This window comes from Pinus tabuliformis, chromosome X (assembly GCF_031772625.1).
Source record: "Pinus tabuliformis cultivar Carrire ecotype Pingquan chromosome X, CPIR1, whole genome shotgun sequence".
Taxonomy (NCBI): domain Eukaryota; kingdom Viridiplantae; phylum Streptophyta; class Pinopsida; order Pinales; family Pinaceae; genus Pinus; species Pinus tabuliformis.
In genome coordinates, this window is record NC_142308.1 from 1033862296 (window position 1) to 1033873035 (window position 10740).

The 10740-nt window shown below is 35.4% G+C and overlaps 1 pseudogene; it reads right to left on the reverse strand.

Annotated features, from left to right (window-relative positions):
• Positions 1-6424: 6424 nt before the first annotated feature.
• LOC149143289 (uncharacterized protein At1g01500-like) lies at positions 6425-7185 on the reverse strand (annotated as a pseudogene).
• Positions 7186-10740: the final 3555 nt, after the last annotated feature.

Below are 10740 nucleotides of genomic sequence, written 5' to 3' on the forward strand. Positions count from 1 at the left end.
GTTCGAGTCCTATCGGCAACATTATATGTGGTATTGTATTTTATATAGTTGTATGACCCCACAATTTTCATATGGTATGAAGTTTGGCATATGACCCCACGACTTGCATATGGTATAAAGTTTGATATGTGTTCTATGGCCCCAAGCTGGTATAAAGGTTGATATATGTTGTATGACCCCATGCTAGTATAAAGTTTGACGTATGTTATATGACCCCGTTCCAGTATAAAATTTGATATATATTGTATACTGTGTGGGGCATTACCACTTGGTATATATGTTGGTGTTAATATATGATATGACTCAATACACATATTGTATGTGGTATACTTGAAAGGGTTCTAGAAGGACTAAACCCATTTGACAAGTTTGACATACAAAAAAACCAGAGAAGGAAAAGTGATCATTGGATGTTTTATTTTTGGGGTTTCATATCTTCATAGCATTGTGACATTATTGAAGGGAAAACTTTCACTTGGGCATTTGGAGGCATATGTAAGCCAATTTCAGATTCAGAAGAAGCAAGTTGCTTAGAATTATGAGTAGATAAGCTTTATGAGAACATTAATACAGATTAGAAGTATCAATATTTGTAGTGACAGTGATAATGGGTGTGTAGGGTTTTCAGGTTGTAGTGAAATAGATGGTGGCAGTGATTGTATGTGAAGACTACGATGATGATACTAATTGTAGAATAGGACATTACTTATGGTTCAATCGTATATGATAATGGTGGATCCAATTTGAAAATGTGATGAAATAGAGGTCCAAAAGGAAGTTGAAGAAGGAGGTTGGAGCTTCAATAAAGTTAGAGCCTAGAGCAGGTTGGAGCATACTCATTCTTAAGGTTAGAGCCTCAATCAAGTTGTTTCCTATAGTGAGAAACTACTTGAATCTTCGAGGTTGATGTCTCAATTTGGTTGTAGCCTATAGTGAGAAACTGCTTACATCTTCGAGGTTGGTGCCTCAATTGGGTTCTAGCCTACTACAAGTGGTAACTCACATATTTTTAGGGTAGTTTCCTCTCGTAGGTTGGGTCATTAATGTAAATAAATTGAAGACTAAGTAGGATTTTCTCCCATTTTGGTTTCCACCTAAAAATTTGTGTTTGCTTGTGATGTGACAATTTCTTGTGTTGTTTCCAATTATGCTAATTATGTGATGATGCATTGTATTATGTATATGTATCCATTCCCGTATTTGTTTCAGTGCAACATAGCTTTGAAGGCTCTGTAGACACCCAAAAAATTGTTGACTAGTAAGATACTTTAATAGGTTCCTATAAAACTTAAAGAAAATTACCTCATTGAAAGCCTGGAATATTTATATAAAAAAACCTGTAATTGCTTAAATCAAAGAATTCTGAGATGGAATATATAGGAAAACCCTTAAAAAGTTCTAAGAGGGAAGTCCACGAGGAAATCCATCTTCCAAAAGAAAGAAAAAAGGAATGCAACAATCGATTAGACATATAAGCTCTAAGTTGAAGACATTTAACCTGTGGAAATGGAGGATACTAGGGTAACTTGTTGTATATTGTAAAATCCCTTTAGCACCTGTACAATTGCAAAACAAAAGGATGTTGTTAGAGAGGCATATCAAGAACCTGTAAAAGGGATTGGGCTTGGATGTAATTAGGCTTTACCTGACAAAAGATGGTAATAATGGGAGCCCCAGACTGTTTCATGAGGATGAGATCATCTAAGAATCATTTTGATTGTGCATAATTTAGAGAGAAAATTGCAATGTGCACATGAGGCTCCATGGCCATTGGTTTCACTTCATCATTGTTGTTACAAGGGGTTTTGAAGATAGAAAATTATGTAGAGTAGAGCGTAAATGAATGATATAGGGTTTCAATTCGTCAACTCTCGAGGGTTTGAAGAAAATGGCAGTGGAGGTTTCAAATACAAAGTACCCTCCACCTTGAAATCACTATATCCGGTGACTTGGTAAGTGGTCTGATGTGGCATTTGCAAATATTAAATAATTTGAGGCCATTTATTTTTTGTGTACCATGTGTTTGACGAAATATTAATTTCGTCTTTAAAAAATGTCTTAAAATACCCTCTTATGTAGTAGTGTTGAGACCTTATTTGTGGCAACAAACTATCACTGAAGTATTATTTGTGGCAGCAAGAACTTTCTAAGGCATATCTATGGCAACAAATTGTATAAAAGACAGTAAATGCGAAAGCGAACCAGTTGTGGCATTATCTGTGGCATTGCGATCTTTTTGAGGCCTTATTTGTGCCATCCTAAGTCACATGACAGGAGGACATGAGACAAAAAAGAAATTTAAATATGAGTATTCGATATAAGATATAATGACCCCGAAAACATGACACAAGGGACACATTTCAGACACACACACACACACACACATAATATCGAAATATAGTTCTTGATCCATATTAAGTTACTGAAATATAGTATTAATTTATTAATTTACTACATCAATGATGTTCATTGATCATAGTTCAATGTACATTCTTGAATCTTCATGTTATTAACTTATTAAATAGATTGAGAACCAAATCAAGGATCTCAACAGGGGCATTCTGTGTATTACACTTGTGATATGAGACACTGATATTTCCTTTCTCGATAGTTCTAGCTCTCTTGTTGACTAGTATACGAATATGACTTACTCAAGTTGCATATCCTGGAAAATGTGGGAAATTGCAAGACAAACACAACTAGGTATAGCCCTATATATTTAAGTCAACTCTTCGTAGCCATTGGAATTTGCAATTAAAACAATACAATGGCTATATCTACATGCTTTCTTCATTGGTCAAACTTGGACATATGAAGGGAATCAAAAAATGTTTTGAAGAGTGGGAATTCGATGGCCTAAGTTATGATATCAGAGTTCCCAATGTACTAATTGATGCCTATATCACAAAAGGAATGATTGAAAATGAAGACCATAGAGACTTTCTTGAACATGTTTTAAAAAAAGGAGGAAAACTAAATTTCAAAACATGGGAAATTTTTGTGGATGTATATTTAGAGAATAAGCAAATTAATCGAGCTACAAAGACCATGAAGAAAGCTATTTCAAAATTTAAAAATCATGAATAGAAGCCGACACTTGAAAAGGCACTTGAATACATTGATACAAATTATATAGATATGGGTGTATGGAATACAAGAAAATGATGACCTAGTCCCCATGTGCTCCAAAACAAGAAATTTAAGCCCCAAACCATGAACGATATTATGTAGGACCCGGGTTGATGTGAAGTTGAAAGTTGGGAATCACTGAAGGAACTTCCAACACAACACAACAATGACTCCAATGAGCAAACAATGACCAACTTCCAACACAATGGTGATTCCATCGAGCTTTGATGATAGAAAATGACTGAAATAAAAAAAAAGAACCATGCGTGGGTTTTATGAGATATTTTTCATGGGACACGTGTCCTAAGAGGAAAAAAATGGTAGGGAAAAATTTTTCCACGTTGAAAACGCGTGTTACAATTGGAGGAAATGATAAAAACCATTTTAGACACGTTTTAGGTCGTATTTCATGTCCGACACGTGAAATACGGGACATGTGACCCTGAGGGACATGTCCTGTGACTTAGGCGTCAATGGAATCTTTATAAGACCTTATCTATGGCAACAAATTATCTCTAAGGCATCATCTATGGAAACAAACTACCTAAGACATTATCCATGGTTGTGATATATTTCTGGGGCATTATCAGTGGTAGCAAGATAATTATAAGGCATGCTAATGCTATTTTCTAAGGAAAAAAGGTTGGAACAAACCCTGAGTATCAATATATTATTATTTTTAGACAACAAAGAGGTCGAAACCCCATTATATGTGGTAGAGAGGTTGGAAAATACAATGAAGTGTATATCTAAGCAGCGGGAGGCCCATACAAGTTTTCTTGTAGTAGAGGATAGTTATGAATCAATTCCCTGTAACAATAGAAGGTTAATGAATTATTTCTAAGGTCGTGGCTAGTAGAAAAGATCACAAACAGGGGGTTGCAAGAGTTTGAGGTGTAACCGCTGATTGGGGTTGAAGCAACTAGGGTCATCAATAGCGTGGAGAAACCAACGATACCAGTTAGCGTGGCTATGAAAATAGTGTTGAGAGAGTTCTCAAACTGGTGATGATTATCTATAGTTTATGGAAACTCTGTTACGATATTGTAAGTCTGTAATCACGTGTTGAATCAACATTAGATTGTAAACAATTGTTTGTGGAATCAACTAGCTGCTAAATTCCAATTAAATAGCATCATTATTTCACTGATTAATGAGTATTGTAAGATTGTGATGAAATACCATTCTTCTTGTATTCATTGAAAACCATAGATAGTAATTATATCCTAAGGGTAATTCTCTCTAGAGGGATAAAACAACATCATATATGCAGTGAGAGGGGTGGACCCACGCTTTTTTATCCCCTAAAACCCTTTAGCTTTATTTCTTGTTTCACTCTAATTTCCTACTCTGTTTCCTATTTCCAGTAACATAACATCCAATGCCCTGTAAAATACATCAAATAAGATTAGTTTAAATTCATTCATGATTCCTTGGAGACAATTCAAGGGAGCAGGAGTGGGGAATGATATTTTCAAAAGCTCTTGGGTTAGGAGTGAACTAGGAGCGGATTTTTATATAATATATATTTTTATATATTTTCATGCATATATGTCAACAAAAGCATGTAGAATGATGAATTATATATAAAAAACATGGATTAAACCATATAACATCAATCATCTAGAAGTTATAATCTTTATCAACCACATGTCCACAAGTTACAAGTTTTCATTTATATAGCATGTAAGGGTGCACATAACCAAAATAGCATCGAGTTCAATCCATCTCTGAACCAAAAATACATCAACACAAATGATTTAGATGGCCTCTAACATCCAAAAAAATCATGCTACAACAAATACCTACATATCATCAAAATCATTGCCTATCTTTGGATCTTTGTCATTAATATCACCCTCTAAGCATTAACATAAGATAGAAAAATGTAGCATGTCAAGTCAATATTTTGTTTGAGTGATGGGTAAATTTTTAGTAGGGCCATGATAGAGGAGTTTGACAACCAAGGTCACTAATATCAAGGTACATATAGGGCTTGGTTATCTTGATTAAATACAAGTTCCATACCCTAGTACATGACATAATCTAATGGAAACACTTCAATCCCCCCAATCCTGAAATCCTGAAAAACTGATAACTTTGCTAGATTTTGAGTGAGATGTAAAATTCTACTTTCTCTATATTAAATCCAATGAGGTTAGAACCACTCTCAAATATCCTGAGTCATTTCATGGTAATGTAAAAATTTTAAGTAAAAAGATGAAAATGAAAGATAAAGGAGAATGTCACTTACATTCTCCTTTATCTTTCATTTTCATCCTTTTAATTTAAGAATTTAAAATTACCATGAATTGCATATCAATACTAGGGCCATAGGCTTGAATATTAGGCCGCCCCACTAAAAAAATATTGTTTCTTTGAAAAAAAATTGTGTTTGGAACATATTTGTGAAAAAAAGTTTGTGAAAGATCTAGGGAGTGATTTGTTTTTGCAAGAGCACGCTCCCAGGTCGCTCTTGATCTGCTCCCGATCAAAGCATGCTTCAGGAGTGAATTCGAGTGGGGGGGTGGGTGGGCTCCCCCACAACCTTTCTCGCCACCTCTAAAACCATGAACAAATATTTCCCTAGCCAATCTCAAAATTGGACAAAAAGGCAGTAAGATTTCAACTATGTACTCAACTACAAAGTTAAAGAAACAAGCTCCCATGCCACACCCCACTAGCCCCCCACCGCAAATTCCAACTATGAACTCAGCTACAAACACATTCTCTCTCCCTCCCTAATCCCACTACATATATCCAACAATGAACTCAACTGTAAACACATCCTCCATACCTCCTCAACCCCATTGCCTGGACCATGGTGCATCTCACTTTTCTTTGCAAAAATTAATGCATCCTCCTCCCAAGAAAATAGAGCACCTCACTTCTCTCAGAAAAAAATTAATGCATTTCTAATCAATGTTATATGCATAGCATATGTACAGAGAGTAGTGGACCAATATTTCTTATCCCCTAAACCCTCCAGCCTTCGTTCTTGTCTCATTCCCATTTCCAGTTCCATTTCTTGATTTTTGATAAGATAACATCTAATTCATTCTCAAATACATCAGAGAAGGTTTGTTTTAAATAAACTCATAATTTCAATATAGATTTTCATTTCTTTATTATCAATTGCATCTAGCCTAGGAGGTTGAGAAGAGGTTTTAACCTCCCCAACAAGGATCAATGATATCGAGTGATATGTGGAGCTCTTAATGAACATATTGTTCTATCTTCCTTGAACACTAAAGAATCCATATCACCCTGGAACCATCCTAAGAATGAGAAGTTCCTAGTGGGTTTCACAAAAACATAGCTTATGTGAATGTGAATGTATGCCACTTAGAACAATGGCCTTAATTTGTGCTTTATATGTCTCATCTTCATCCTCGGGAATAACATCTAGAGTCCCTCGCCTCTGAGGTTTCCACCATGAGACGAGTTCAACGGTCTTTGTCAAAATAAAAATCGATCCACTACAAAATCCTACTACATAAACCTCTAGAGAAGGAAGCGCCAATGAGAAATCATGTTGTTGGTTACCTAGTTTTCCAAAAGGGAAACCCCCCCTCTTATGGCCAAGTAGCAATCCATGCTTCAAAATTCCTTAATCCCTTAATGACCAGAATCCTACTCTAGCCTCTCTAAAGTAGCAGGGTTTCTTCATCATAGCAGACCTTGAAATCTAAAGTTCCAGTGGTTTGGACACTATCCATACTCACATAAGTGGCCTCGGTTAATTACTTGTTGACCCTATCCCTATGTAGGGTCAAGGACACTGATTCTGCTAGTGGGATACTGGTTCCATTAATATCCAATGCGACATCCACAATCCTATGGTGGTGCGGCAAGGTAAATGACTACGAGACTCCTTCTAAAGGGCATGAACTCACCCAAACATATAAGAGATGAACCTCAAACCATCCTCGGGCTCTCCATGGGGGTGCAATAGGTTTCTTATTTTGGAATCATGGGCTAACCTTGGCTATGGGTGGCCTTGTTCTTATCCTCGTATCAATCCATGCCCTGATAACCCTCATGCGAATGATGAATCTAGTCAATTGTTCAACTTATGTTGAATCTCACGCTGCAAACATTCTCGCGATCTCAAACATGTTGAGAAATCGTTATGGAATCAATTATAGTTTCTTAATAAATTGATTTCTATTTGACAATTACTTGTGATTCTTTTTTACTTCTTCATAGAATTCTTATGTTCTTATCATCAAGATAATTTCCAAACAATAAATATCATAAACAAAGAAAGAGATACACCGGAGATAGGCTCCAAGCTAGGGAAAAACTTCTCTCCTAAGGGAAAACCAAACAAAATTTTCTTCTCTTCTTCAATAACCAAATCAAAGGAGTCAATCAATACCCTTTGACTAATAAAAATACCTCCTCTAATCCACCAAGTCAGCCTCCCAAGAATATTAGTCAAACTCTATCCAATTTATTCAAAAGTCAACACAATTTAGCTCTTCAAGATAAGTCAACAAGGGTCTTGGCCCTCTCTGCAACTTTGAAATTTGGCCTGTACCTTCAGCCCTGCAATTCACCTAAGTCCTCTTTGCACATGTGGCAGAAAAATAGAGAATCTTGGCTCCTTTTTCTAGATAAAAGTCTCTTCCTTTTTTGCTATGTTTATTCTTCCTTTGTAATGATAAAGAATTATCCTTTAGGCTTCTTCACACTTATTTCTTCACTTGAAAATTGGAAATCAAATTCCTTTTATAGATAATCTCACAATAGGCCAAATGCATACCTATATATAGTGGTTAAAGCTCCTTAATGAGGCTGACATGAAAAGAGGGTAGGCCGACTTGGTGGAGGAGGCTAAACTTACAATTTTGACTCAATTATACATTTATTTCTTGATATACAGATAAAAAAATGGTTTATTACACGATGAAAAGGACTATGACTCATGACACAAACCATAGAAGCACTTAATGGGTTCTTTGACCTAGAAATAAAATAAAGAAAGCATGATTTCGATACTTATAAATAATTTATCTTTTACAATTTTTTTTTCTTTTACATCAAATATACAATATCAAGAGTACATGAATCATTATGAAGACCGAACCTAGTTACATTTCTCAACACTCCCTCTTAACTAAGGAGGTATTCATAATTGTTCAACCAGTACAAGGCTTACCTCAATTTGAAGTGTTCCAAGAAGAGTACAACAATATATACAATGATAGATGCCATAAAGGCCAAAACTGTCAAGGTATCAATCCATTAAAGATCCAAGTGTCAAATACTATTCAAGGACCCAAGTGTCATCACCAAGACACCAACTCAAGGATCCAAGTATCATTTCCAAGACACTAATTCAAGGATATAAGACACTAATAGGGACTAAGGTGTCATCAAGGAAGATACAACCATGGTATCAATCCAACATGATATAGATATCATCTAGGCCTCCATGCCAAGACACCAACCCTCACAGGGATCCAGGTATCATCAAGGTTAACATAAAATAAAGCTCCATATCAAGACCAATATTCCCTCCCATACCGAGATCTAGACATAATCAAGGCCAAACCATAACATGATACATCAATACTAACCAGGCCAAGATGTCCTCCCAAGTACCATCATACAGGCATACAACCTAAGGTACTCATCTCTCCCTCTCAACCAAATAAATCCAAGTATGCTTATCAAATATTCAAAAACTTCTTAGGAAGAGATCAACACATCAACTACTTGTTCATTCATCAAAACATATTGTAGCTTCCAACCAGTACTAGTACTTATCATTAATAAAATCCAGAGTCCTCAACCATTCTGATGTTTCTTAGGTCATCACAATATCCAATCAAATCTCCATGTAATCTTCCTTTTCCAACTTTTCAAGCAACCCCAAACTCAGCCTCATCACTTCTTCAAAACATTTTTGTTCACGACGCATCAAAACTAACCATTAGTAGTGCTTTAGCTATTCTCCAATCTGATCATTTCTTCATGGTATTTAATGCACATCATGTCCTCCCTCTTAACTATGGAGGATATACACTTTCCTTCATCCAAGCTCCCTCTCAACTTAGGGATATAAGTCCATCATCAACAACTATATTCTTCCAGCTACATAGGCTCTTTCTTTTGCATCATCATATCATCGGAGAACTTTGACCTTCAGGAACATCATTCTTTATCTTCATATGTCAACAAGGTCATCTTTCAATCATCAATGTAAATTTCAATGTCATCAAGGTTCTTGCAGCTCCCTCTTTCCATCATGCTCATCAATTTCATCATCAAGTATCATTATCAAGTATGAGGTAGGCATACATATTTACAACTTCTCAAAAACTATGTATCTACAAATCTCATTAGCAAGTCCAACCAAGCACAAATATATATGTACAAGCGAATGAAATTAATTTGATCAAACTAGGGTTATCAAAAATTTGAAAAAAAACATTAGATATCCAACAACTAAACTAAGTTAGGGTTTCAACCATAGTGGAAGAATTTACACCTAGGGTTACACTTTCATGACCTAGATTTTTATATCAAACTTTTCTATGGTTTTGTCATAAACCCTAGAGACTATCATCAAACCCTAAAAGATTATGGTTTTATCATATGCCCCATATATCATCAACAAACCCTAATCAAAAGGCTAGTGTTTTTTCAAAGTGGACGAATATTGATAATACTACAAGGGTTGATTGAATATAGAGATTAAACACCCTAAGAATCTTTACGATTCTGTGGAAAAACCTTAGATATGAGAGAGTGATTACCATAAATAGATTTTAAAGACAAAATGATCGTACTTACTCATATGATGGGGACCTGCTACAAATATTAGAATTTTAAACATGCCTTGAGTTTCTTCTTCTACAATGTTTGAAAGGGATCCTCTTATCAAGACAACAATCTTCATGGTCCATCTCCATATGAGTCTACTTTTATCAGAGTGCCCAAGGATATAACTGGATTACCAAGTCTTTATTCATCATACTCTTCATAAGGTCAACATATCTTACTTGTTAAGTACTTGCAACATTTGATGATAAGTACCACCAAGCAAAATATACAAGTATAGAAACATAATTATGATTAGGGATTCCATGGAATCTTTATGATTTCCAGATCAAACCTAAGTTACTTTTCGAAACATCAATCCTAGGGTTTGAATTTCAAATCCAATTCTTCCTTTACTACGGTTTTCCATTTCTCCCTAGATTACCGACAAACCCTAGAAATCTAGAGATAGGGTTTCTAAGAAAGAGCAAATTAGGGTTAGGGTTTCCTTATTGACTATGGTTTTTCAAGTATAAACTAGGGTTTACTATTCCTAGATGTCAATAATATTCAACAAAATGAATATAATAAATCTTAAACTTTAAACACGTCACAAAACCCTAATGCATTTAATGTTATACTTTTGACAAATGAACAAGCTATACATACCTTTATATTCCATGATCATAGGAAGCTGCTACAATTCATTTCTTCTATATGCCACAAGCTCCTTAAAGATGCCAAAGTCTACCTTCAAGGGGTACTATAGCTTTTTTTGATGCCAAATTAAGATGATCTTCACATGGTAACAACTGTCGCTTCTTCTTTGAATTTATCAAG